The 23,917-nt window shown below is 47.0% G+C and overlaps 1 protein-coding gene and 1 pseudogene across 6 annotated transcripts in view; one reads left to right on the plus strand and one right to left on the minus strand.

Moving 5' to 3' along the window:
* The window catches only part of KSR1 (kinase suppressor of ras 1), a 171,891-nt gene that overhangs the window by 94,548 nt on the left and 53,426 nt on the right, over window positions 1-23,917 (minus strand). The window lies entirely within an intron of this gene.
* On the plus strand, window positions 5,743-6,586 carry LOC100581996 (annotated as a pseudogene).

Raw genomic sequence — 23,917 nt, forward strand, 5'->3', positions numbered from 1 at the left:
CCAGCTGGTATGTGTCAGAGCCAACTTAAACTCATAAGAGGCTGATGCCCCACGCTGCCCCTCCAGGCTTGAGGCGCTGGGTCTGACCTTCCACAGTTTGAAGGCTGACCTTTCCCACTATGCTTCACCAGCAGTGATGTAGATGGAGACATCACTGACGCAGAGCACACGAATCCTGGTGAGGAGCCCCGGGGATGCTCTGCCACCTGATCAGGAGGAGGCCAGAACCTTCCAGAAAGCCTATGGGAAAAGCAGCGCCTGGGAGAGAGTCCACCAGCTCCAACCTCTTTCCTAGCACAGTCCTCTCCTCCACAGTGGCCTGTACGCCACATCCTACCCCGTCCTACCCGCTGACAAAGAACCAGAGCGAGGGCCTCCTGCTAGTTCTCCCGTTGTAAGGGCTCTCTGTGTTTAGCTTCTGATGTAACAGCTCGAAGTGGAGATGCACGCACTCACTCTTGCATAAGACCTGATTTCGCTCACACAAACCTCAGGGCAAGTCAGTCTCAAGTGCTGTGGGCTGGAGCACAGGGTAGCCTCAGAGAGCAGCCCGTACCTGAAAGTGCTCTGCCGCACAGGACAGCACATTCCCAAGGAGGCCAGTTCTCCCACAGCCTGTTCCCAGGTGACCCAGCTACCATAACCCTCCAGGTGGAGGAGAGCTCACCCGCATCGAGAAAAACCGAGCAAACCCCACAGGGCTGTGCATCTCCTGCCCTCTGGCCTTTGCAATCGGCCCCATCTAAGGACCACGTCAACCAGTGGGGATTATTAGCAGGACCAGACCCGTCTTGAGATGTCTGAAATGCCTTTAAATTACAAAATCCTTGGATGTTCTAAGATAAGAAGGGCCTAAGGTCATCTCACAGAAACAGATGAAAAACTGATGAGGAAACTGAGGCCCAGAGAGGGCCAACGACTTAGTCAATGTCACACAAAGCAGAAGGCAGTGCCAAGACGGTCTCCAGGTCTCCTGGTTCTGGTCCAGCACTCTTTCTCCCACACTGGATGGCAGAAGTCCTGGGTTCAACCTGCTGTGAGCGAGTGGTCTAGCTGGTAACGCTGGTTCCCTATTTTTATTTAACAAACAGGGACTGTTTTAAGAAGTGTATAAAATGCTAACTCATTTCATCTGGGGAGGTGGGTGTTATTACTATCCCCACATGGAGATGAAACACAGAGATAAAGTAACTGTCCAGGGTGGGAGGTGAACCCAGGCAACGTTACTCCACTGTCCAAACCTGAGCCTTGAGTGCCACAGTGGGCTTTGTCACTGCAGTTCCTCAGGGCGCCGAAGTGCTCTCTGGAGCTCAACAGCATGCCCCAAGCAGCTGCTCAGAGGAACAGGGCTGAAGCCACCTCCAGCACAGCACACATCTCAGCAGCCCCACAGGAAGGGTTCTGCTCCAACACTCGCCCACAGAACACAGGGGCCAGATATGCCATGACGGATCTGAGTCTGGGACCAGGCAGAAAATGAACTCAGGTATTCACTACACCCCCTCCAGAGACCTGCAACATGTGACCAGGGCCACCCCCTCAGCTTACTGTCAGGGGAAAAGGTTTGCCAGGCAGCCCCTCCAAAGGCGTGGCCTCCCCGTCACCTGCACCTTCTGTAACCCTGGGCCTGTGAGGCAGAAGGGGGCCGCCCCGCAGTGCCAAGGCCATGACCCAGCAGGCAGGAATCTGCACCTTTGTGCACAGCCTCCTCGAGGCTCAACATCTTGAGCTTTCTTCCTGAAAAAGGAAGCCGTTTCTCAACATATTGCTACACACGGAGACTGAGAAACACAAACCGAGAGGCAAATAGGGCACTGGCCCCAAAGGAGGAGAATGAAGCGGGGAAGGGCTGGTATGGGCCAGTCTGCCTGAGGTAACCAGCCAAAGGGACAAGGGAACGCCCAGCACAAACTTGTCCATCCCGACATTGTTTACAAGAGGGACACAGTGCAAACAACCCACAGACCCAACAATAGAAGCACAGCTAAGGAGGTGACGGTAAAACCACTTACTAAACTATGACAGAGCCACTGAGCAGGCTTACAAAAACATAGGAAGCTTTTTGTGTTATTTTACTGAGCGACAGGCAGGACAAAAAAACCTACATGATGGATGGCAAGAACTACGTAAGCAAAACCTCGCACACAAAGTCTTTGCCTGGAAAACACAACCGAGAGAAAACACAGCAGAAATGTCATCTATGAATGGGCTGATCTGAGTGGGAAGGCTATGGGTAATCATTTTCTTCCTTCTACTTTTCTGTTTTCCAAATGTTCTCTAATTACTGTGTACTGATTTTATAAGGCTATGAATGGTAATAATACATTTTAAAATGTCACAAGAGGAAAAGGGAGGGTGCTGGTGCTTCTCTTCTAGCAAAGGGAGAAAGGCCCAGGAACCCACGGTGGACGTGCTATTTGGAGCAGATCCCTGCTCAGGCCGCCATGCCCAGCCTCACCACTAAGGTGGCTTTCCTGGTTACTCCATCTGCCCTGCTGGGTCTTTTCTTTTCTTTTGAGACAGGGTCTCACTCTGCTACTTAGGCTGGAGTGTGGTGGTGTAATCACAGCTCAGTGTAGCCTCGACCTCCCAGGCTCAAACGATCCTCCCACCTCAGCCTCCTGAGTACCCAGGACCACCGCCACACACAACTACACCCAAATAATTTTTGTATTTTTGGTACAGACGGGGTTTCACCATGTTGCCCAGGCTGGTCTCAAACTCCTGGGCTCCAGCGATCCACCCACATCAGCCACCCAAAGTGCTAGGACTGCACTCAGCCCCTGCTGGGTCTTTAGATGGAGCAAAACCTCATTGATTCCAAAGGGAAAGATGCGGAAAGGAAGAGAGCAGTTTCACAAGGTGGCATTAAACTCATTTTGCTGGCGGGTGTGGGGTGGGTTGGTTGGTTTGTTAAGAAGAGTGTGTGTCCATCTATCCATCCATTCAAGAGTATCGAGTACCCACTAGTTACCCAGTATGGTGCCAAGGCCCTGCAAACCATACAGAAATGAATGACCCATCTCCTACCCTAAAGACCTCAGATTCAAGTGGGGGCCAAAGATATCAAGTTACAATGCAAAAGTGTCTTTGACAAGGGTTTTCAGATACACATAGGCTGTGAGAATTCAGATACGAAAATTAAAGCTTCCAGCTTCTGAGAAAAGATGGGTGTCAGGAAAGAGTTCATGGAAAAGATGAGCTTTGAATTGGGTCTTGAAGAATGACTGGGGTTGCACAAAGAAGTCAGTTAAACAGGCCAAGGAAATATACATGTTTATCTCAAAGGAAAGTTACCTCTGCTGGCAACCATAACAAACCTCCCACCTTAATAATAAGCAAGGAAATACAAAATGGAAACATATGGGCAGATGTTTGGCAACACTGGCAGAGGGACTCCCCAGTGTGGCTGTGGCAGGAGCATGGCAGGAGCGTGGAGCGGCATCGCCCCCCTGGAGGGCAGCAGAGAAACAGGATGATGCAACAGAAGCCTCACCAGGCGGCCCTCACCCCTTGAGCCAGACTCCACTTCTAGGAATTTATCCTAAACGAACAATTAAGTGTAAGCATAAGCCTATTCACGGAAGTGTAACTTAAAATAGCCAAACATGGGGAAGTAGGTAACTACATTCTGGTGTGTCAATCACAGAAAACTATGAGGCAACATTTTTTTTTAAGTCCCTTTTAACAGTGTACTTAATGATATGAGGCAATGTCCATAATCTTCTAGAAGGTTAACAGCTCAAGATAAGAAAACTACATTTGCAGTATGATCTTCACATATCTTTTTTATTTTAATTTAAGGCATTAATTTTCTTTTTTCAACTTTGAGGTCAATTTCTATTTTTATAGCAAAATTAACATCTCAAAATGTAAACACTAGAAAGTTTTATTTTTTACTTTTTTGTATCTTCAAAGAACAGGTGTCATTTTTATAATCATAAAATGTTATCCAAACTGAAAGAATAATAAATGGAGTTTTTTTTTCCAATAGGTTTTTGGGGAACAGGTGGTATAAGTTTTGTTTTGGGATTTTTGTGGTTTTTTTTCCAGTAGAGACAGGGTCTCTTGTCACCCAGGGTGAAGTGCAGTGGCGTGACCATAGCTCACTGCAGCCTCGCACTCCCAGGCTCAAGCAATCCTCCCACCTCAGCCTCCTGAGTAGCTGGGGTTACAGGTGAACACCACTACACCCAGCTAACTTTATTTATTTTTTAATTTTTGTAGAGGCAGAGTCTCACCATCTTGCCCAGGCTGGTCTCAAACTCCTGGGCTCAAGAGATCCTCCTTTCTCAGCCTCCCAAAGCACTGGGATTACAGACGTGAACCACTCTGCCTGGCCCATAAATGGAGTTTCAATAGGAAGATAAGAGGGCATCCTCGGCTTAAAAAAACAGCAGGAGCCAGAAGTGAAGAAGTACAGGTCTCTCCTGGGAAGGAGAAAGAACTGAACATCATGGTTAGACAGAGCTGGGCTCACATACTGGATCCACTCTTTTCTAGCGGTGTGACCTTTAACAAATTACTGACCCATTCCTGAGCTTCAGTTTCTTCCAAAGACTAAATCTGTTAAAGACTAAATGTGTTAACTTGGCCAGGCACAGTGGTTCATGCCCGTAATCCCAGCACTTTGGGAGGTTGAGGTGGGCAGATCACCTGAGCTCAGGACTTTGAGACCAGCCTGGCCAACATGGTGACACCCTCTCTCTACTAAAAATACAAAAATTAGCTGGGCATGGTGGCACGCACCTGTAATCTCAGCTACTCAGGAGGCTCTAAGGAACAGGAATCGCTTGAACCCCAGTAGGCAGAGGTCGCAGTGAGCCGTGATGGCGCCACTGCACTCCAGCCTCGGCAACGGAGTGAGACTCCATCTCAAAAATAATAAAAAACAAAATAAATGCATTAACTTACACAGAATACCTACTCAATACACTAATTAGGTCACAGCCCTTTCTGCTGACCAATAAAACAAATTCCATCCTGGATGACCCACAAGAGGTAGGGATGTTCACTTATGAGACACATAATCAATGTAATAACAGCATTTGGGGAGAGCAAAGAAGTATTACATTAAAGACATCGTACAAAGCCTCCCAATTTCAGAAATATTAAACTATGAAATATATCCTAAAATCAAGAAACTAGGAAAATTTACATCTTCTAAAGATACTGCTGACCAGGATAAAACATCTGGTGAAAGCCCAAGATATTACTGTTTTTCTCATGATTCTTATACAGTCTGATTTGTGCCCCAAACAAGAAGTCAGGCCGGGCATGGCTCACGCCTGTAATCCCAGCACTTTGCGAGGCCAAGGTGGGTGGATCACTTGAGGTCGGGAGTTCAAGGCCAGCCTGGCCAACATGGTGAAACCCCATCTCTACTAAAAATACAAAAATTAGCCAGGCGTGGTGGCTGGCGCCTGTAGTCCCAGCTACTCGGGAGGCTGAGGCAGGAGAATCGCTTTAACCCAGGAGGTGGAGGTTGCAGTGAGCCAAGATCATGCCATTGCACTCTAGCCTAGGTGACAGAGCAAGACTCTGTCTCAAAAAGAAAAAAAAAAGGCGGGGGGGGGGGTGCGCCACTGCAGTGTCTCCTTTTGTCATTCAGGCTGGAGTGCAGTGGTGCAAACATGGCTCACTGTAGCCTTGACCTCTTGGGCTCAAGCAGTCCTCCTACCTCAGCCTCCCAAGTAGCTGGTATTACAGGATAGCTAGCGGCCAGGAGAAATATAGTGGAAAATGCAAAACAATGAAATTATAAAACCTGCCAAATACTTCTCAGAACTAGAAAAGAGCATCCTGCTGGTTTTAGTAGAAAAGTATAAATACGTGCTGGAATGTAAGAAAAGTGATGTGCGAACTATTGCCCTTAAGCAATCAATGTACCTGCAGGCGCCGACCCACGAATGCAACTCTCAGCTGAGCTGTCCCTGCCGGATTTCAAACAGCTGAAGAAGTGCTGGGAGAACATCAAGGCTCAGACTAAAACAATTATGGCCCATGAAAGGAGAGAGAAGGTGAAAGGGAGCATCAGCCCCCTCCTGAGTAGCCACGTCCTAGGGAAGGAGACCACCAGCATGCTGCTGGAGCAGCTCTACTTCCTGCAGAGCACTCCCTCCACCCCTCCCCCCGGAGGAGAAGCCCAAATACCACTCCGATGCCACGGCCCAAGAATCATTTGCTGTTTCAAATAGAGAACTGTGCGATGATGAGAAAGAGTTCATACGTTTTCCAACACGTGAGAGGACCTCTCAACCTGAACCCTCGTGTTCAGCTGTCAGAATAACAGCCAATAAAAACTACAGGAGCAAAATCTCTCAGGAAGGTGCTTTAAAAAAGATGCATGAGGACTGAACACGATCAATGAATGTCCATCTTACAACTGCAACTGATACAAATGAATGAGGTGCATTGTGGCCAAAATCCAGCAGACAGAACGAGAGTGTGAGATGGCAGAAGAGGAACACAGGATAAAAACGAAGTTCTCAATAAAGAGAAGATGTATCGGGAAAGGAAACTACAAACTTTTACCAAGGAATGGCCTGTTTCCTCATTTAACCGGCCCTTTCCCAATTCACCCTAAGACTTTGGGGGTGGCTCTCTTGTAATTAATTGTGTTGGCAAAAAATGTCTGGAACATGGACTTGCGGTCAGTAACCTGTAACAGAGCGACAACGAGGAAAATTCCAGTGGTAGTAGTCACTTATTTAAGAATTCCTTCAGTGAAACAGCTGCACCCTTTGTACCCCTCAAGTGGCAAAGAAGCCGTTACAGTCTTCTGAAAATTATCACTATGACTGCTATAATTCTGAATGTAATGTCTCTTAATTAGAATTCATACAAGAACCATGAGAAAGAAAGAGAGAGAGAGAGAAAGAAAGAAAGGGAAAGGAAGACAGAAAGAAGGAAAAAGAAAGAAAGAAAGAAAAAGAAAAAGAAAAAAAAGAAAGTTGCAGTTACTGAACAGATCTGGATGCCATAGGGGCAAGGCCCCACCTTCCATGCAAGCTGTTCCAAATTGGAAAGGGCTGTTTTCATTCTCCCTATAGCACACCTATATTTCTCCAGTTTGATGTTAGGGAGAAGATTTACGCAAATATCTAGCAAGGGCAAATCTTGCTAGACTACCCGGGGTGTCCTTGGCCCCAGCTACCTCATCCTCTTTCGGATGAAGAAGGCACCAGGAACACCAAGGTCAGCTGCCTTAAGATTAAGCAGCTGCAACCTGGAAAAGCTTAAGGTTTAGAGAGAACCTTTGGAAACCTTTGGAACCTTTGGGAAAAAATGCAAACTCAGTGACCAAACTGTAAGGGGTGGAGAGCTGTATCCTCTCCTAAATGCCAGGCTTTGGGAAACTCAAGATAAGCCTTCAGAGGAGACCCAGAAGGCTCAGCTCATTCCAGTACTACATATAATCAGCATCTAATCCTTACCATGGTTCTTTGCCATGTGTCAGGCCCTGTTCCAAGCACATTACATGCGGTAACTCATTTATCCTCTCCAACGAAACTGATGCGCAGAGGCAACTTGCCCAAAGCCAGAGCCAGAACCAACCCATGCAGTGCCTTTGTGCAAGGTGAAACAGTGCATCCCATCCTCCGCACAGACACAGCACAGATCCACAAAAGGCATATTCCTGGCAATAGGGGCAGTCTGGATTTCAGGAACCCTTCACCCCCTTGTGCAGTGCACAACCTGCTTGACTGTACACAGCCCTGTCCAAGTTCACACAGTAAGTAAGAGGTGGAGCTAGAATCTGAACCCAGGCCACCTGGCTCCCAGGTCTGCTACCAAGTAACAAGCAGGCACAGTTTCATATTAAATAAGTGGCCTGCAAATTAATGCAACTCAAAATATACAGAAGCACTGATGTGGGTGACTGAGAGCACAATTCTGTGTGTCTAGAATGATCACATTTTCAGTAACGATGAGACAATGCTCTGACATTTACAACTTCATGGGCATAAGATTTTTTCTTTCTTATCATTTCTAATGGGAATATTTCTAAAATGTGCCCCACCCTTTTCCACCTTACAGCATAATGTAATATAACCCTGCTTGAACTCCACACTACCACTGCCACTCCAGGAACCCAGAGCCCCCTCCCTGCCTTTTCCTGCCGCTCTACCTGCAGCCTTCTAATCCTGGGTAATCTCTTTTTCTCTGCTCCTGTAATTGCTACTGGAGAAAACTCAATGTGCAGGTGGGTTGGGGACATCCAAAGTTTTAGGTTTTGACCTACTTCCTCTGGCTTAGCAGCTCTTTGACTTGATCCTATCTAATTCCTTGCTCTTCCCCAATTCCTGGGGCAGCATCTCACCAGTTTCATGCTCTACAAGCCCCTTTGCAGAGATACTGGAGGCCACTGGCCTGTACTTGCTGGACTTGCCTATCCTCACCTCCCATCATTACCTCCCTCCTTGGGAAGGGGATGGCTGTCCTTCAGCCTCCAAACCTGCATTCAAATCTTTCTGGCCTTAATAAATACTTTCTCTTCAGCTCCCCCTTTTCTCTCTCATTCCCTTCAAGTTCAAAGATCTTGACACATTTCCTCAGCTGTTCAATATTACTCCTCCATTGATCTTAGTCTCTTGACTCCACCAAACCTGCTCTTGCAGAAGCCCCCAGAGTCCGTGTTCTCACTCCCACCCTCATCCTGCTTGACCTCACTGGGGCATCTGGCCAGGTGGTCTCTCCTCCCAGACATGCCCACCTCTAGCTTCCCAGTTCTCCTACTTTTCTGACAACTCAGAAGCCTCCTTCCCAGGACTCCCACAATCACCTACATGCTGATGCCTCCCAATTTAGAAAACTCTGAACCCCACTCCTCTCATAAGCTCCAGCCCCAATCTAACCCCCAAATGGATGGCCAGCCTGCATGGGCCAGAGGTACCCAAACTCATTATCTCATCTTTCATCATCTAGTGGTGGCCTCCCACTTTCTACTCTCCTTTCTTCCTAACAGAATGCTGAGGTTTTAGCTGGCTCATTTCCATCCTCCCTTGCAGGCAGGTGTAGCTGTGTGACTAATACTTGGCCAATGACACATAAATGGAAGTGCCACATGGTAATTTCAAAAGGAATATATACATGACACATCCTTCTTCAGTTCATTCATCCTGCTCCCTGGAAAGCTGGATGTGAAAGCTGGAGCTACAGCAGCCATCTAGGAACATAAGGACAAGGAATGGCAGAAGGGTGAGCTGGAAGGTTCCTGAGTTCCTAATGACTTTGTGGACCCACCACACCGACATTGGGTTACCTATATCCAGACTTCTTTTATGTGTGAGAAAAATTAACTTGCTTGAGTTACTGTTATTTGAACTCCATTTTATCTAATATCCCCTCCAAATTGGTCATGTCTTGCAAGACAAGGAACTTGGTCAATAACATCAACGTTCACTATCTGGAAGCCCCAGCTGTTTATTTGCCAACTTTCCCCATTAGACTGCGAGCAACTTGATGGCAGCAACATGTGTCAGATGGAACTGGTGAAAACTACTACACTGTGTAAACCATCATTTATTGATATATTTCCTGGCTAATAGGCTTTTAGTTTCCTTCTAGTTTTTCATCATCACCAAAAATGCTACAATATACATCTATTTCTCCTTGAGCACTTGCATGCTAGTTTTTCCAGTACAGACACTAGAAGTAAAATTTTTGGCTATAGGGTATGTGTATCCCTAACTTCACCACATCTAGTCAAGTTCTCTTGAGAGTAGTTGTACCAATTTACACTCCCCAGGGCCCTGTGTGAGAGAGGAGGCCCCTCCCCATGCTGTATTTCTAAACTGCCAGTTTCTACCTAACATGATGGTAGCAGGATCCTTTTTTTCTTTCTTAGTACCCTGAACTAGCTACAGCAGAAACACAGGAATCCCCTGAGCTACTCTCCCCAGAATGTTGCCTGGCTGCTGCCTGAGGACAGGCCACCCTGCAAAAAGCAACGTAGCTGGGCAGCCAGCATTCAGAGCGGTGCACCCATTGCTCAATAACTATGGTGTCTCCTCTAGCAAGACAGAGACTTTCCCTCACTGCAAACTTGCTGGGGGGTTGGTGGATTAGTCCTCTGCATTCACCACCCCTCAAATTATTTAATATCCAGCCTACTCACTCAAGCCCTCTCCAATACCAACCAGAAAATGACAATGTGAAGGTGTTTGTCCCACCACAAAGCCCTCTCACTTTTCCCTGGAGCTCTCGGGCAGGCTGCTGAAAAGAACACCTCATCTCTGCTGAAAAGAACATCTCATCTCTGCTGGAAAGAAACACCTCATCTCTGCTGGAAAGAAACACCTCATCTCTGCTGGAAAGAAACACCTCATCTCTGGTGGAAAGAAACACCTCATCTCTCGTGGAAAGAAACACCTCATCTCTGCTGGAAAGAAACACCTCATCTCTGCTGGAAAGAAACACCTCATCTCTCGTGGAAAGAAACACCTCATCTCTCGTGGAAAGAAACACCTCATCTCTGCTGGAAAGAAACACCTCATCTCTGCTGGAAAGAAACACCTCATCTCTGGTGGAAAGAAACACCGCATCTCTGCTGGAAAGAAACACCTCATCTCTGGTGGAAAGAAACACCTCATCTCTGTGGAAAGAAACACCTCATCTCTGGTGGAAAGAAACACCTCATCTCTGGTGGAAAGAAACACCTCATCTCTGGTGGAAAGAAACACCTCATCTCTGCTGGAAAGAAACACCTCATCTCTGCTGGAAAGAAACACCTCATCTCTGCTGGAAAGAACACCTCATCTCTGCTGGAAAGAAAAACCTCATCTCTGGTGGAAAGAAACACCTCATCTCTGGTGGGAAGAAACACCTCATCTCTGGTGGAAAGAAACACCTCATCTCTGCTGGAAAGAAACACCTCATCTCTGATGGGAAGAAACACCTCATCTCTGGTGGGAAGAAACACCTCATCTCTGGTGGAAAGAAACACCTCATCTCTGCTGGAAAGAAACACCTCATCTCTGCTGGAAAGAAATACCTCAGCTCTGCTGGAAAGAAACACCTCATCTCTGCTGGAAAGAACACCTCATCTCTCGTGGAAAGAAACACCTCATCTCTGGTGGAAAGAAACACCTCATCTCTGCTGGAAAGAAACACCTCATCTCTCGTGGAAAGAAACACCTCATCTCTCGTGGAAAGAAACACCTCATCTCTCGTGGAAAGAAACACCTCATCTCTGGTGGAAAGAAACACCTCATCTCTGGTTGAAAGAAACACCTCATCTCTGGTGGAAAGAAATACCTCATCTCTGCTGGAAAGAAACACCTCATCTCTGCTGGAAAGAAACACCTCATCTCTGGTGGAAAGAAACACCTCATCTCTCGTGGAAAGAAACACCTCATCTCTGGTGGAAAGAAACACCTCATCTCTGGTGGAAAGAAACACCTCAACTCTGGTGGAAAGAAACACCTCATCTCTGCTGGAAAGAAACACCTCATCTCTTGTGGAAAGAAACACCTCATCTCTGGTGGAAAGAAACACCTCATCTCTGGTGGAAAGAAACACCTCATCTCTGCTGGAAAGAAACACCTCATCTCTGCTGGAAAGAACACCTCATCTCTGCTGGAAAGAACACATCTCTGGTGGTGGCTCATGGGCATCTCCTGATAAAAGAAAATCCCAGGCAGAGAGAGGGGCCAAGTTGTTTATTTCTAAACACAAGCCAGATTCCAGCTGTGACATGTATACTGGATCTGCTCACTGCAAAAGCGAGCTGGGTGGGAGGGCCACGGGGAGCGGGGCTGAAGCTGTGTGGAGGATCGCGTGGTTGTTTAGTTTTAGGTAAGCCAGTATTCCTAGGATCGAGTTCATAGCCCCTTCTCGGTCCTGTTTTTCCTGACTCTGCCTGCCTATGGATTTTTCATGTGAACTTGCCCCAAGTGCAAAGGGTAGTTGCCTTGACCCACTTAACCCAGGGGCTCAGAGAGACGCTCCACCAGGCTCAAGGCTCGGGGTCTGGTATCCACCTTTCCACTCCACAACATTTATTGAAAGCTTGCTCTGGCCAGGCACCAGTGTATAAGAATGGCTGTAACAAAAACCCAGCCATTACCCAGAACCGACCCTCTGAGAACTCATGGCCTAGAAAATAAATACTTGTGATGTCATGTGAAAAGATGTGATGGTAAATATGTGCAAGAGAAAGGAAAGAACAAAGAAAGTAAACCTAAGCCTGGTCTCCCTAGCAGCAGGGGTGATGAGCAGACATTTTTATCATCAACATCATAATTCCAACTGCCTGCCTTTCCCATAGCCATGAGAGTGTAGATTAACAGGGCAACAGGCAGTGCTTTGGGAGCTCAGATGTCAGGAGACCTGGTTCTAACCCACCTGCCTCCATCAGAGTAGCCTTTGCAGGCCTTTGCAGGCGTGGTGGCTCACACCTGCAATCCCCACACTTTGAGAGCCTGAGGCAGGTGGATCACTTGAGCCTAGGGAGTTTGAGACCAGCCTGGGCAACACAGTGAGACCCCATCTCTACAAAAAAATTCAAAAACTAGCCAGGTGTGGTGGCTCATGTCTATGATCCTAGCTACTCAAGAGGCTGAGGCAAGAGGCTTGCCTGAGCCCAGGAAGTCGGGGCTCCAGTGAGCTACTGAACTGCAACTTGGGCAATGGAGCTAGACCCTGTTTCAAAAAAAAAAAGAAGAAAAGGAATGGCCTTTGTCAATTCACTGCCCTCATGGGTAGACTGACGGGTGGAACAAGCAACTCCTGAGCAGTCCTTTCAGCTCGGGTATCCTAACCAGGGGCTTCCCACCCTCCCTGTGTATCAGAATCACTTGGAGCGGGTATACATACAGAGATGCCTGGGCCAATTCCCACCCCAGAGGTACTAAGTCAGCTGGCCCAGGGCTGTGCTCCTGATATGGATGTGTTTTAAAAGCACCCATGATTCAAACAGGAGGATGGGATTCAGAACCACAGTGCTGAACAAACTTCCTGCCGGTGACAGCCACCAGTGCTTGAGGACTGGGCTCCCATTCCACAGACTGCCCAAGGCAGGAAGCGAACCGAAGGCCAAACAGCCCATAGTGCCTGCCGTCTGCTCACAGGGATACAATGATTTCAGGAAGATTCCAGTTAGGCCAACTGGCAAACAGGGACTCACACGTCTCCCGCCCCCTCCAGCTACCTGCTCTCAGCCCCTTTTGGCCACGGGGAGAAATGGGTAAGGGGGAAGGCAGCACCCCTCCCATCCACTGGCAGGGGGCTGCCCCACCCTCGGGAAAAGGAGGCCAGTGAGAGTTGGAGGCAGCGGGGCCTGGGAAACCTGGGCGGGCACAGCCTGGCCTCCCTGCCTGTGAGTCACCACTGAGAGGCCTCGTCCGGACAAAGGGGCAGAAGAACAAAGCTCCACTGTGCCCGTTCTGCACGGAAAAGCCAGCAGAGACAAGGAGACTTCAGGGCTGGTGGCACGATTAGCATTTTATTTATTTATTTAATTTTCGTTTTATCTAACAAATGCCTTAGGGGACACAGCACTTATGCGCACCAAGCAGAGTTTCTGAGCCCTTTCTAAAGATTAAGCTTTAGAAGATTAAGCTTTCCAGAGTTAAAGTCCAGGGAGGGGAAAAAACTAATTCTCTCCCTCCACAGGCACATAAATTTACCTATTGCATTTGCTACTGTCTGGCCTATAACATACAGAAACCACTTGGATCTAGGAATGTGTCCCAGGGTGTGACTTAAATCCCTTTGGTGCCCTTTATAGAAGGCCATCTTCTGCAGGAATGGAAATTTTCTCATGGCAAGGTGGAAAGAATTTGGAAGTTAAACTCCATTTGCTACATGAACTTGGACAAGTTTCAGAAACTCTCCGAAACTCATTTTGGTGTCTGTCAAATGGGAATAGTGTAGCCTATTTCAGAGGTGTTATGGAGTGAAATGAAATAATTTGGTATAAAGGGTGCAGCAAAGGGCCTGACATCAGCTACAGGTTTATTCCTTTCTCCCATCTGCAAAGCACCACCTCTGCCATTTACAGAGACTCTGCTGCACCGAGTACCCATGGTCTAACAGCAGCCCTGCCAGGTTCAGTGTTACTATCCCCACTCCCGACTGGGGAAACCGTTTTACTATCCCCACTCTCAGCTGGGGAAACAGTTTTACTATCCCCACTCCCAGCTGGCTGGATGAAGAGCTCCTCCCGAATCTCACAGCTCTCAGGTGGTGGGGCCCACATTCAAAGCCTGTGCCATGGACTTTCCTGTGCTCTTAGACTCTAGGTCCTTCACCACAACCTGTCCCAGTTTGGAGCTTAAATAATCACACAGCTCAGTAGAGCTCCTTGCCTTTTGTTTGGTTTTAACAGTGGCAGAAATCCCCCACAAATCTGGCAGCTCTAAACACTCACATTGCAGGCCCCAGAAGCAAGCATCCAAGGCTGGGCTGTGCAGAGAACAGGGACAGCTGGGGTCCCGGGACTGACAGAGTGGCACTGACTGACCAACATCACTCAGGCTGCCCATTCTTGGCATCAAACACACCATGGCCAGGTCAGAGAAGAAGCTATGCCAACATGATAGAATCACCAAATGCCTGGGGTTGAAGGGGCCTCCTTTCCTCAGCTGTAACACGGGTGTGGGGAGGAGTATTGCTGAACTAAACAATCCTGGAGGGATTTCCTGTCCTCCCACCCCTGGGAGCCCTAAGGGAGCAGTTGATTCAACCTCCATGTGGCCCCACACTTGAGCCACAGGGCAGGCCCTGACCTGCAACTGGCGAGTGGGTGCCCAAGACAATTTTAACAAAACAAAAACCTCATTTCTGAGGCCTCAGAATTCCTTTCTGCAGGGAACCACAGCCACGGCTTTCAGGCGCTGACCACCACAAGCCATTATTTAGGGCAGCCTCTGTTCAGGTATTACTCCTCCCACTGTCACCACTACCCACCAGTGGCCTTAGAAGGCCCAGAAGTGAGTTCCGCAGCCCAGGGTATGGTGAGAGGAACCAGGGCTTCAGGATCAAGCAAGCCTGCAGCAAGCGCAGCCCTGCCACTCTTCTAAGCAATGTGACCCTAGACACATCACCCAACACCTGAGCGGTCACTTTCTCACAGCTACTGTGCTATGCAGGGCTAATGATGCACACATCCTACTCCAGGACCCAGCCAGTGCAGGCCACAACAAATGCCAGTTCCCTGGAGGGCTCCTTCCCTGTCTTTTTCCCACCACAGTACAATGGAGGGATATGGAACATTTCCAGCACTATGAAGGCTATGCCTTTGGTGGAGAGGGAGGAGGGTCTAGGGAGTGTCCATCACTTATCCTCTCCTTTGAGCATCGCAGCCTTAAGCTTTCCCGACTCCTGCCAACACAGTTCTTGCCCCTACCTCCACTTTCCCACAGAACTTGTCAGCACAGAACATCAATTATCAACATAGATGTCCACCGCCCCAGATTGCAAGAGCCTGGCAAGGTCAGGCTCTGAGCTTCCCTGCACAGTGCCTTGTAGAGAGGGGGCACTCAGATGATGGATGGGCACTGGGTGGGCAGGCAGACAGCAAACACCAGAGTTAACAGAAACCACTTCTGTGCTTTTCCGGGGGAGAGCTACACTTTCCAAGAGAAAGGACGGAAAGAAAACTATAGGATGCTTTTGAAATACATACCTTCTGCCTTTTTCTTTCACTTTAAGAATATTAAGGTTCACGCCAAATTTCACAAGTGCAGCTACTCCACCCAGTATTAAATGGATTGAGAAATGAAAAGGTGTAGCTATTGCTTCATTGCTGCTAAGCTAATCCATCCAAGCTGTTTCACACCTCTGGGGCCTTGTTTACAGGCTGTCTCCACCTAGAATGCCCTGCTCCCTACAAAGCCTTTGCCAGCTCCCCCCTTGCCAATCCCCTCCTTCAGACTCCTTTTGGGGACAGGATAGATTTCAATGAGAGCATCTCTAACAGCCTACCGCATGAATTGGTTTTTTAAGTCTTCACTCACTGAGACAGATGCTGTCTGAAACTAGAAGGTCTTCTTATTTATTTCTGTATCAAGAGCATCTGGCCTCATGTGGTGGCATACAGCAGGTCCTCAATAATGACCAAATGAATAAATAGCTTGAATCGTGTTACTGCTTTAGCTTACAATCATTCTTCTTCCATTCTTGCCTGTATCTGAAATCATCCCAGGTCCCCAAATCTTCCACTTACAATCCAAGCTTACAAACCCCCACGATTACATAACATAGGGACCCAACTGCAATGCACTCCATCCCTCAGTTAGAAAAAAGCAAGTCTTACAATACAGAAGTGGGCCAAGGGTGGATTCTCTGAGCTCACCCAGGAAAACCAATCTATCTTTAATCCTCAGTGGTCTCTTCCAACTCCAGGTTGAAATCCATTTGATGAAATGCTACATAGGAGCGGTATTCACTAACACTCGTAGTTTATTGTCCAATGAAAATGAAAGAATTATTACTGGCTAGGCACAGTGGCCCAAGCCTGTAATCCCAGCATTTTCGGAGGGCAAGGTGGGCGGATTGCTTGAGCTCAGCATCAGGAGGTCGAGACCAGCCTGGGCAACATGGCAAAACCCCATCTCTACTAAAAGTATAAAATTAGCCAGGCATGATGGTGTACACTTGAGCCCAGGGGGTGGATGTTGCAGTGAGCTGAGATCACGCCATTGCACTCCAGCCTGGGCCATAGAGTGAGTGAGACTCTGGCTCAAAAAAAAAAAAAAAAAAAAAGAAAGAAAAAGAAAAAGAGTTATTAAAGACCTGGAATCAATAGAAACGAGTCTCTGGGTTAAGATAAGGGGATGTGGAGCCCAAGGTTCCTATTATGTAGATGAAGTCTCATAGGTAGCCACCCTTAAAGGCAATAGATGGCAAATGTTTCCCATTCAGACCTTTAAAAGGTGCTAGGATCTCAGTTTATCTTTTCAGGATCAGAAAATTACCTAGAAAGGGAAGGGGATTCTCTACAGAATGTAAATTTCCCCCACAAGAGACAGCTTTGCAGGGCCATTTCAAAATATATCAAAGAAATCTATTTTAGAATAAAACACTTTTGTTTTTGTTTCTTTCTTTCAGGGTCTGCTATCTGTCATGTGATGTTATACTAGAGTCAGGTTGGAATTTGGTATCTCATTCCCACAAAGAGTCTCTTTTGTATTAAGATCTCTGTTTTAATGTTTAGACTGGTCATTCTGTCTCATGAAAATGTATAAAACCAAGCTGTAACCCAACCACCTTGGGCACATGCTCTCAGGACCTCCTGAAGCTATCATGGGTCATGGTCTTCACATTTGGCTCAGAATGTATCTCTTTAAATATTAAAAAAGAAAGAAAGAAAATAAAAAATGAAAGCAGGCTATAGAGCAAAAAGTACAGGATGATCCCAGCTTTGAAAAGTTCTCTCTATGTATACATTTTTAAGAGTGTTTCAATTTTCTTTTATGCTTTTCAAATTTTCCACAAGGAACATATATCATAACACTTGTAATCAGATATGAAAATGATGGAAGAAAGGATGAAAGGGGGAGGAGGAGGAGGGGGAGGGAGACTGTACTCTGCACTACCACAGAAAGGGAGCGAGGACAAAGGCACATGAAGACATCTGTTCCAACAATGGATCGATCTCTCTCATCAGGTAAATATGGCTCACAGTGGCCTCCGTCCAAACACCCTCCCAGGGTGGCCCAATCCCACAATGAACACACCCCATCTGTGATAATGATGATAATATTAATGATAATAGCTTTTTTGAGCATTTACTACATGCTAGGCACTATTCCATTTAACTCATCCTCATTTCTTACAATGACCATAAGGCAATCATTGCGACTGCTCTTGCACAGATGAGAAAACAGACAAGAGATCAGGTAACTAGCCCAACGTCACACAACTACCTTTTCTCGATATTCTCCTTTGGCAACTTCCTGGATGTGATAGATCTCTTAATTAGATAAAACCAGGTTTTCTAGAGGTTGTACTTATAAAATTGGGAGCTACATTCACAAAGACAGATGAGGTAAGGAGGAAGCTATGTTGAATGGTGATGAGAAAATTAGCATTAAGTCAGCCACGGACAGCCAATTGTTAAATATTGCCTTGACTGGAGATTTCAAACTCCTTCCCTTAACAAAAAAAAAAAAAAAGGGGCAAGTTCTTTTATCTGATAGGCCAGGAGAGATCAGAGCTGATAAAACAGACTAAGCCCACTCACGAAAGCCCTACCTAACCCAGAGGAGAGTCCACGGTTCCCCCAGAGCCTCCTTCCTCAATCCGCATTTCTACCATGCTGGGTTCTCTGCTTTCTGCCATCCATAGATTCTAGTAAAGCAGAACATTTTAAGGTGAAAAGAACCAGGTTTCCAGAGGTAAATGCACAGAGGCCACAAGACCTGACAGCAATAATGGAATAAGTGAAAAAAACAAACAAACAAAAAAACAAAACAAAACTACGAAACAGACCCAAGATTTAAAAAGCATAATTTTCTAGGACCATTATATGAGAGGCAAAGTGGACGTTCAAACCACACCTCAGTAGAGCCTACTGAGACTCCCAGCCACACCGAAAAAGTCATTAAGTTGTTTAGAAGAAAATGTGTCTTCTCAAACTACAGTCATGCGGAGTGTAACGACAGAAATATATTCTGAGAAACATGTCCTTAGGTGATTTTGGCTTTGTGCGAACATCACAGTAATGAGTATGGTAGGTGACTGTAATACATTTGTAAGACAAATCTAAACATATCAGAACACAGAAAAGGTACAGCAAAAATACAGTACTATAATCTTATGGGATTACTGTCATACACGTGGTCTGTTGTTGACAATGTGGCACACGAATGCAATTAAAATGATTAAAATAATTTTAGTGCTTACAGGAATGTTTCAGTTACTGAATATAAATTAGCTTTCTATGAAACAACTTGTTTCCTATCTATTTTATCCAGTGAATCATGGTAGTTGCTGTTAGCTGCCTTCCCACGTCCATCCTCCTTTTCCTTCCTTAACCTCGGGAATCCCTGATTTTGTTCAAATAACAATGTGCTCAGCTCCCAGCCACCCTGACAACCAGTGGTTGCCATGTGATCCCGTTCTAGCCAGTGAAATGTAAGGGAAAGCCTATTGCTTGGTACTTCCAGAAAGTTAGTTTTCCTCATTAAAATGGATAACAGGCAGTTGACAAAAGCCACCTTCCTACCTGAAATGCAAATGTGAAGCCTGGAGATATAGCAGCCATCTTGGGAGCATGAGGCTTTGTGCTGAAGATGATAAAGCAAAAAGACAGGAGGCAGCAATGTGGAGCCGTAAGACTGTCAGCCTCTGGGCATTTTGTTTCATAAGAAAAATAGTCCCTTACTTCCAGTGTTACTTTTCTTTTTTTTTTGAGATGGAGTTTTGCTCCTGTTGCCCAGGTTGGAGTGCAATGGCGCAATCTCGCCTCACTGCAACCTCTGCCTCCTGAGTTCAAGGGATTCTCCTGCCTCAGCCTCCTGAGTAGCTGGGATTACAGGCGTATGCCACCATGCCCAGCTAGTTTTTTGTATTTTTAATAGAGACAGGGTTTCACCATGTTGGCCAGGCCGGTCTTGAACTCCTGACCTCAGGTGATCCACCTATCTCAGCCCCTCAAAGTGCTGGGATTACAGGCGTGAGCTACTGTCCTCAGCCTTACTTAATTTTCTGAAATATGTAGCCAAACAAACCCTAACTGGCACCTTAATATCAGGTTATAATTCCCCAGTGATAAATATGACTCCTAATATCTTACTGTTTTCCTCCAAGTAGCCTGCAAAGTATTTTCGTGTCTTTGGGGTGCCCCAATAAAACACAGGCTAACCGAGTGTTATTTACTGGGAGCTTGCCTAGCTGTTGCAAGTGGCAAATGGCCATTCATTGGTATTGTGTTTTTGCTAAGCTGACTTGCTTTTGCGACTTGGAATTTTGTTAGGAAACAAAAAGTGCTTTATGGCAAAGGCGTTAGCACCACAATGGGACCTTTCTGCTTTGATTATGAAAACACATTAAGAGCTTTGCTGCACCGCAAGCAGTGGCCCGGAGACTCGGCTGAAGCCTCAGCCTTTCTGACCATTCTCCACTCAATATGCTGGAAGGGCACCAAACCCACTTGGGAGGAAACACTGCAGGCAGACACCAAAGATTAAAGGGGTTGGGCGTTCAGGTCCACTCTGGAGGACCTGTGTGATGAGCAGGCTGTGCCCCAACACAGCCCTACACCCTTCTTCACCAGCCCCCGACACTGGCTACATCCAACTCCCATTTTCTGCATTGCAGGGGTTAAACGTAAGCAGCAAGCAAGGTTTACTGCTCTAATTCCTCACAACATCTGGAAAACGGTGTGTCCCCAAGAGAAGCTCAGAGACAACCCAAGGGGTATAGACATAGGACAGTAAGCAAAGCTTCCCTGGGGTCCCAGCAGACACACACTTGCTAAGGTGAGCCACTCTCCCCATCGGCTTACAAGGTTAATACGAAGATGGGATGAGATGCAGTGATGCCACCTCCAGGTACACCCAACACAAGTGTGTGCCTGCACATACACAATACAGGCTGACCAAGGGTCATGCCCAACAATGCTCACAGCAGCATTTTTTTTTTATAGAGAGGGAGTCTTGCTATGTTGCCCAGGCTGGTCTTGAACTCCTGGGCTAAGGTGATCCTCCTGCCTCAGACTCCCAAAGTGTCAGGATTACAGACATGAGCCACCGCATCTAGCCTGCAGCATTTTTTAGGAATATCCTCAAAATGTAAACAAATAAAATGTTCAACAGGAGAATGGATAGAAAAATTGTGCTAATCAGTCAATCGAATAACACACAGCAATAAAAATGCACAAATGACAGCTACATGCAACGAAAATGCACGGATTTCACAACAATGTTGCATGAAAGAAACCAGATACTAAAGAATATATACAGCATGATTATCCTTGTAGGAAGTTCCAAAAACAGGCACAACTAAATTACAGTGTTTAGGGATTCATATTTTGGGTAAATAATTATTTTAAGAAGCAGGGAGGCAACTACTACTAAAGTCAAGCTAATGTTGTGTGTGGCAGTAAGAGAAGAGGTTATGATCAGGGAGCCTCCAGGGGCGCTGGCAGGGTTCCTTTTCTTGGACGGTGGTTACAAGGGTGCTCACTTTGTGATAATTCACCAAGCTGTACATTTATGTTTTGTGTACTTTTCTGAGTCTATAATATTTTACAATATAAACAGAAAGTAAAAATGAAAAGGAATGATGTCTAGATCCAAACAAACCCAGCCTACCGTAGGTTCTCAATACATCTTTTTGTTTGTTTGGAGACGGAGTCTTGCTCTGTTGCCCAGGCTGGAGTGCAGTGGCATGATCTCAGCTCACTGCAACCTCCGCCTCCCAGGTTCAAGCGATTCTCTTGCCTCAGCCTCCCGAGTAGCTGGCATTACAAGCATACGCCACCACATCCAGCTAATTTTTGTATTTTTAGTAGAGACGGGGTTTCACAATGTTGGCCAGGCTGGTCTCAAACTCCTGTGACCTCAGGTGATCCACCTGCCTCGGCCTCCCAAAGTGCTGGGATTACAGGCGTAAGCCACTGCACCTGGCCATTCTCAATGTATCTTGATTGAACCTGAATCCTATGCCACTTTATCACCTCTCCAGGATGCCTGGCATCCTCCTCTTCAGAGAAGAAATGCTCACATTTATGTTCCACTGGAAACTGGCAAGGGTACAGCAATTCATCCTTCCCTGGATGCTTCGAGTATATTCATCTCTATTTTCCAAGCCAAAATCATAAGCTCCTCTGAAGGAGGAAATGGCTTGGGATATACACATTTTCTCCACAGATTAGTGATGGAAACCTAACCTAGCTCGGAAAGCAACAAAGAAGTCACTACAGGGAGAAAGGGCAGGGAATTTTGCTGGGGTCATCAAAGCAAAGGCTAGAGACACATTAGGACCTTGATGAGGGGATAAGGGGTTCAGGATCTGGTCTACTCCAGCCCTGAAGAGTCAGCTCAAGCTAACTTAACATACACGTGACTACTATCAATTGCACAAAGCCACTTGGGTTCTGCTATCCTAGAAAGTCCACATCAGTCAGCGTATTCTCCCTGGTGAGCAAGCTTACACTTAAGCAGATGTTTGTCGGGTGTGCTTATCCTAACACCAAAAACTAGTTTTAAGAATTGCCACATGTGTGGCAGGGAGCAAACAAACCTGGATGCTTGCAGCTCATCACAGCAACGGTCTCGCCGGTGAGATGGGATGCAGAGGAGCCTGACCCTGAGAGCCCTCTCACCTGGGCAACCCTGCTTGGGCACTGTAAAGGTTTGCCTCAGGAACCTCCATTTCCCAAGCTGACCAAGCTGCCTCTAAATCACACATTCTCCCTATGGAGATACCTCAACTGAGGAGCCACAGCCCAGCCCTGCCAGCCCAGAAGCATCCCACTCCCACCTCGCCCCAGGTCCTGCAGGAAACTTGGCCCAACGCTCCACAGGCCCCTCCTGAGTGGGGTCTAACTGCTCCAGAGAGCAGGCTGTTTTCCTGTCTTTCTCAGTTCCAGACTCTAAGTGACCAATGATGCTCCCCCTCCCTACCTTCTGGCACTGTTCAGTTTCTTCCCAGCCAAGTGCAGACAGCCCTCAATGCGCAACAGCATGCACCCTCTGCACCCTCCACACCCTCCTGGCCTTCCCCTCGATGCCCAGCATGCACCCTCCACACTCTCCCAGCCTTCTACCTCCCCACACCAGTGAGCAAGTGCACCTCCAGAGCACTCAGACTGGAAGAAAGGTAAGAGGCTTCTGGCTGTGAGATGTCATGACAGTCCAGTCAGCTGCCTGCCAGTGTTCCAGCCCCAGCCAGCCATCCCCACGTTTCTTGGCCTACCTCTTCACAGCCAAACAGAAGCAAGATGCACTAGAATCTCTAGCCAGGAAACTCCTCACCCTTCTCACTTTTTTCCTAAGGAAGAAGTAAACAGCGGAGGAAGTGGACAGAAAAGGTGTTTTTAGAGCTTCTAGATTGTTTTTCCAAGAGCTGTGTGCAGTGTGCACAGGCAGGCTCAACCCCACCTTCTGAGACTCTGTCTTCTCAGATGGGGATAATAGCTTTCTCCCTGCTCTCAAGACAGTCGTGAGAATCAAGGAATGGGAAACATGCTACATGGCTCCTGGGTGGTACGGCGCTCCATACCGACATAACTCTGGCTCCGAAGTGTGCCTGGCAGGCAATGCGGGATGCTCACAGGAGGATCAAAGTGCATTTGCTGCAGAGAACTGAGCCAGGAAATGGTTATCTGTACACTTTTAAAAGACATTAGATAAGCATTCTTGGTAGCCTTCTGCCAAGCACATCATACCCCCAACCTATGCATTTGGAAAAATGAACCAGCAAGCGAGCATCTGCTCTGAACGGATGGCACTGCAGCCTCACTCAAATCCTCTCAAATGCCCTGTTTTACAGACGACGGCACTGAGGCTTGGGGAGGTTAAGTTACCTAAATTACCTTACGCTAAGGCCAGTCAGCTCTTCGGTGTTAGGACTTGGATTTCTCTCTAGCTCCCACACTCTTTCCAATTTCATCATGTCTAAAAACCATCCATTAAACTACACAAAATGACCACTCATTCTGGTACCGCATGCTTTATTGGCAACCAAGCCTTTTTACGTCTACTGACTCGGTCCTTATAACTCTTCAGCGAATAAGTTTTATCACCACCAACACTCCCCTTTTAGAGATGAGGAAAACTGAGGCTCGTTGAGGTGAAGTGATGTGCCAGAGGTCACTGGGACAACCATGGTCTGGAAGAGCCCTGGTGGGGCAGCCCTGCCACCTTCCCAGGCTCATCAGGGATGGTTTTTCCAGAGTCTTGGTTCTGCCACAACTCACGGCCCTCAGAAGAAAGGATCAGAAGTCCATGGAAAAAAGGAAAAC

The sequence above is a fragment of the Nomascus leucogenys genome, chromosome 19 (genome assembly GCF_006542625.1).
Source record: "Nomascus leucogenys isolate Asia chromosome 19, Asia_NLE_v1, whole genome shotgun sequence".
NCBI classification, from domain to species: domain Eukaryota; kingdom Metazoa; phylum Chordata; class Mammalia; order Primates; family Hylobatidae; genus Nomascus; species Nomascus leucogenys.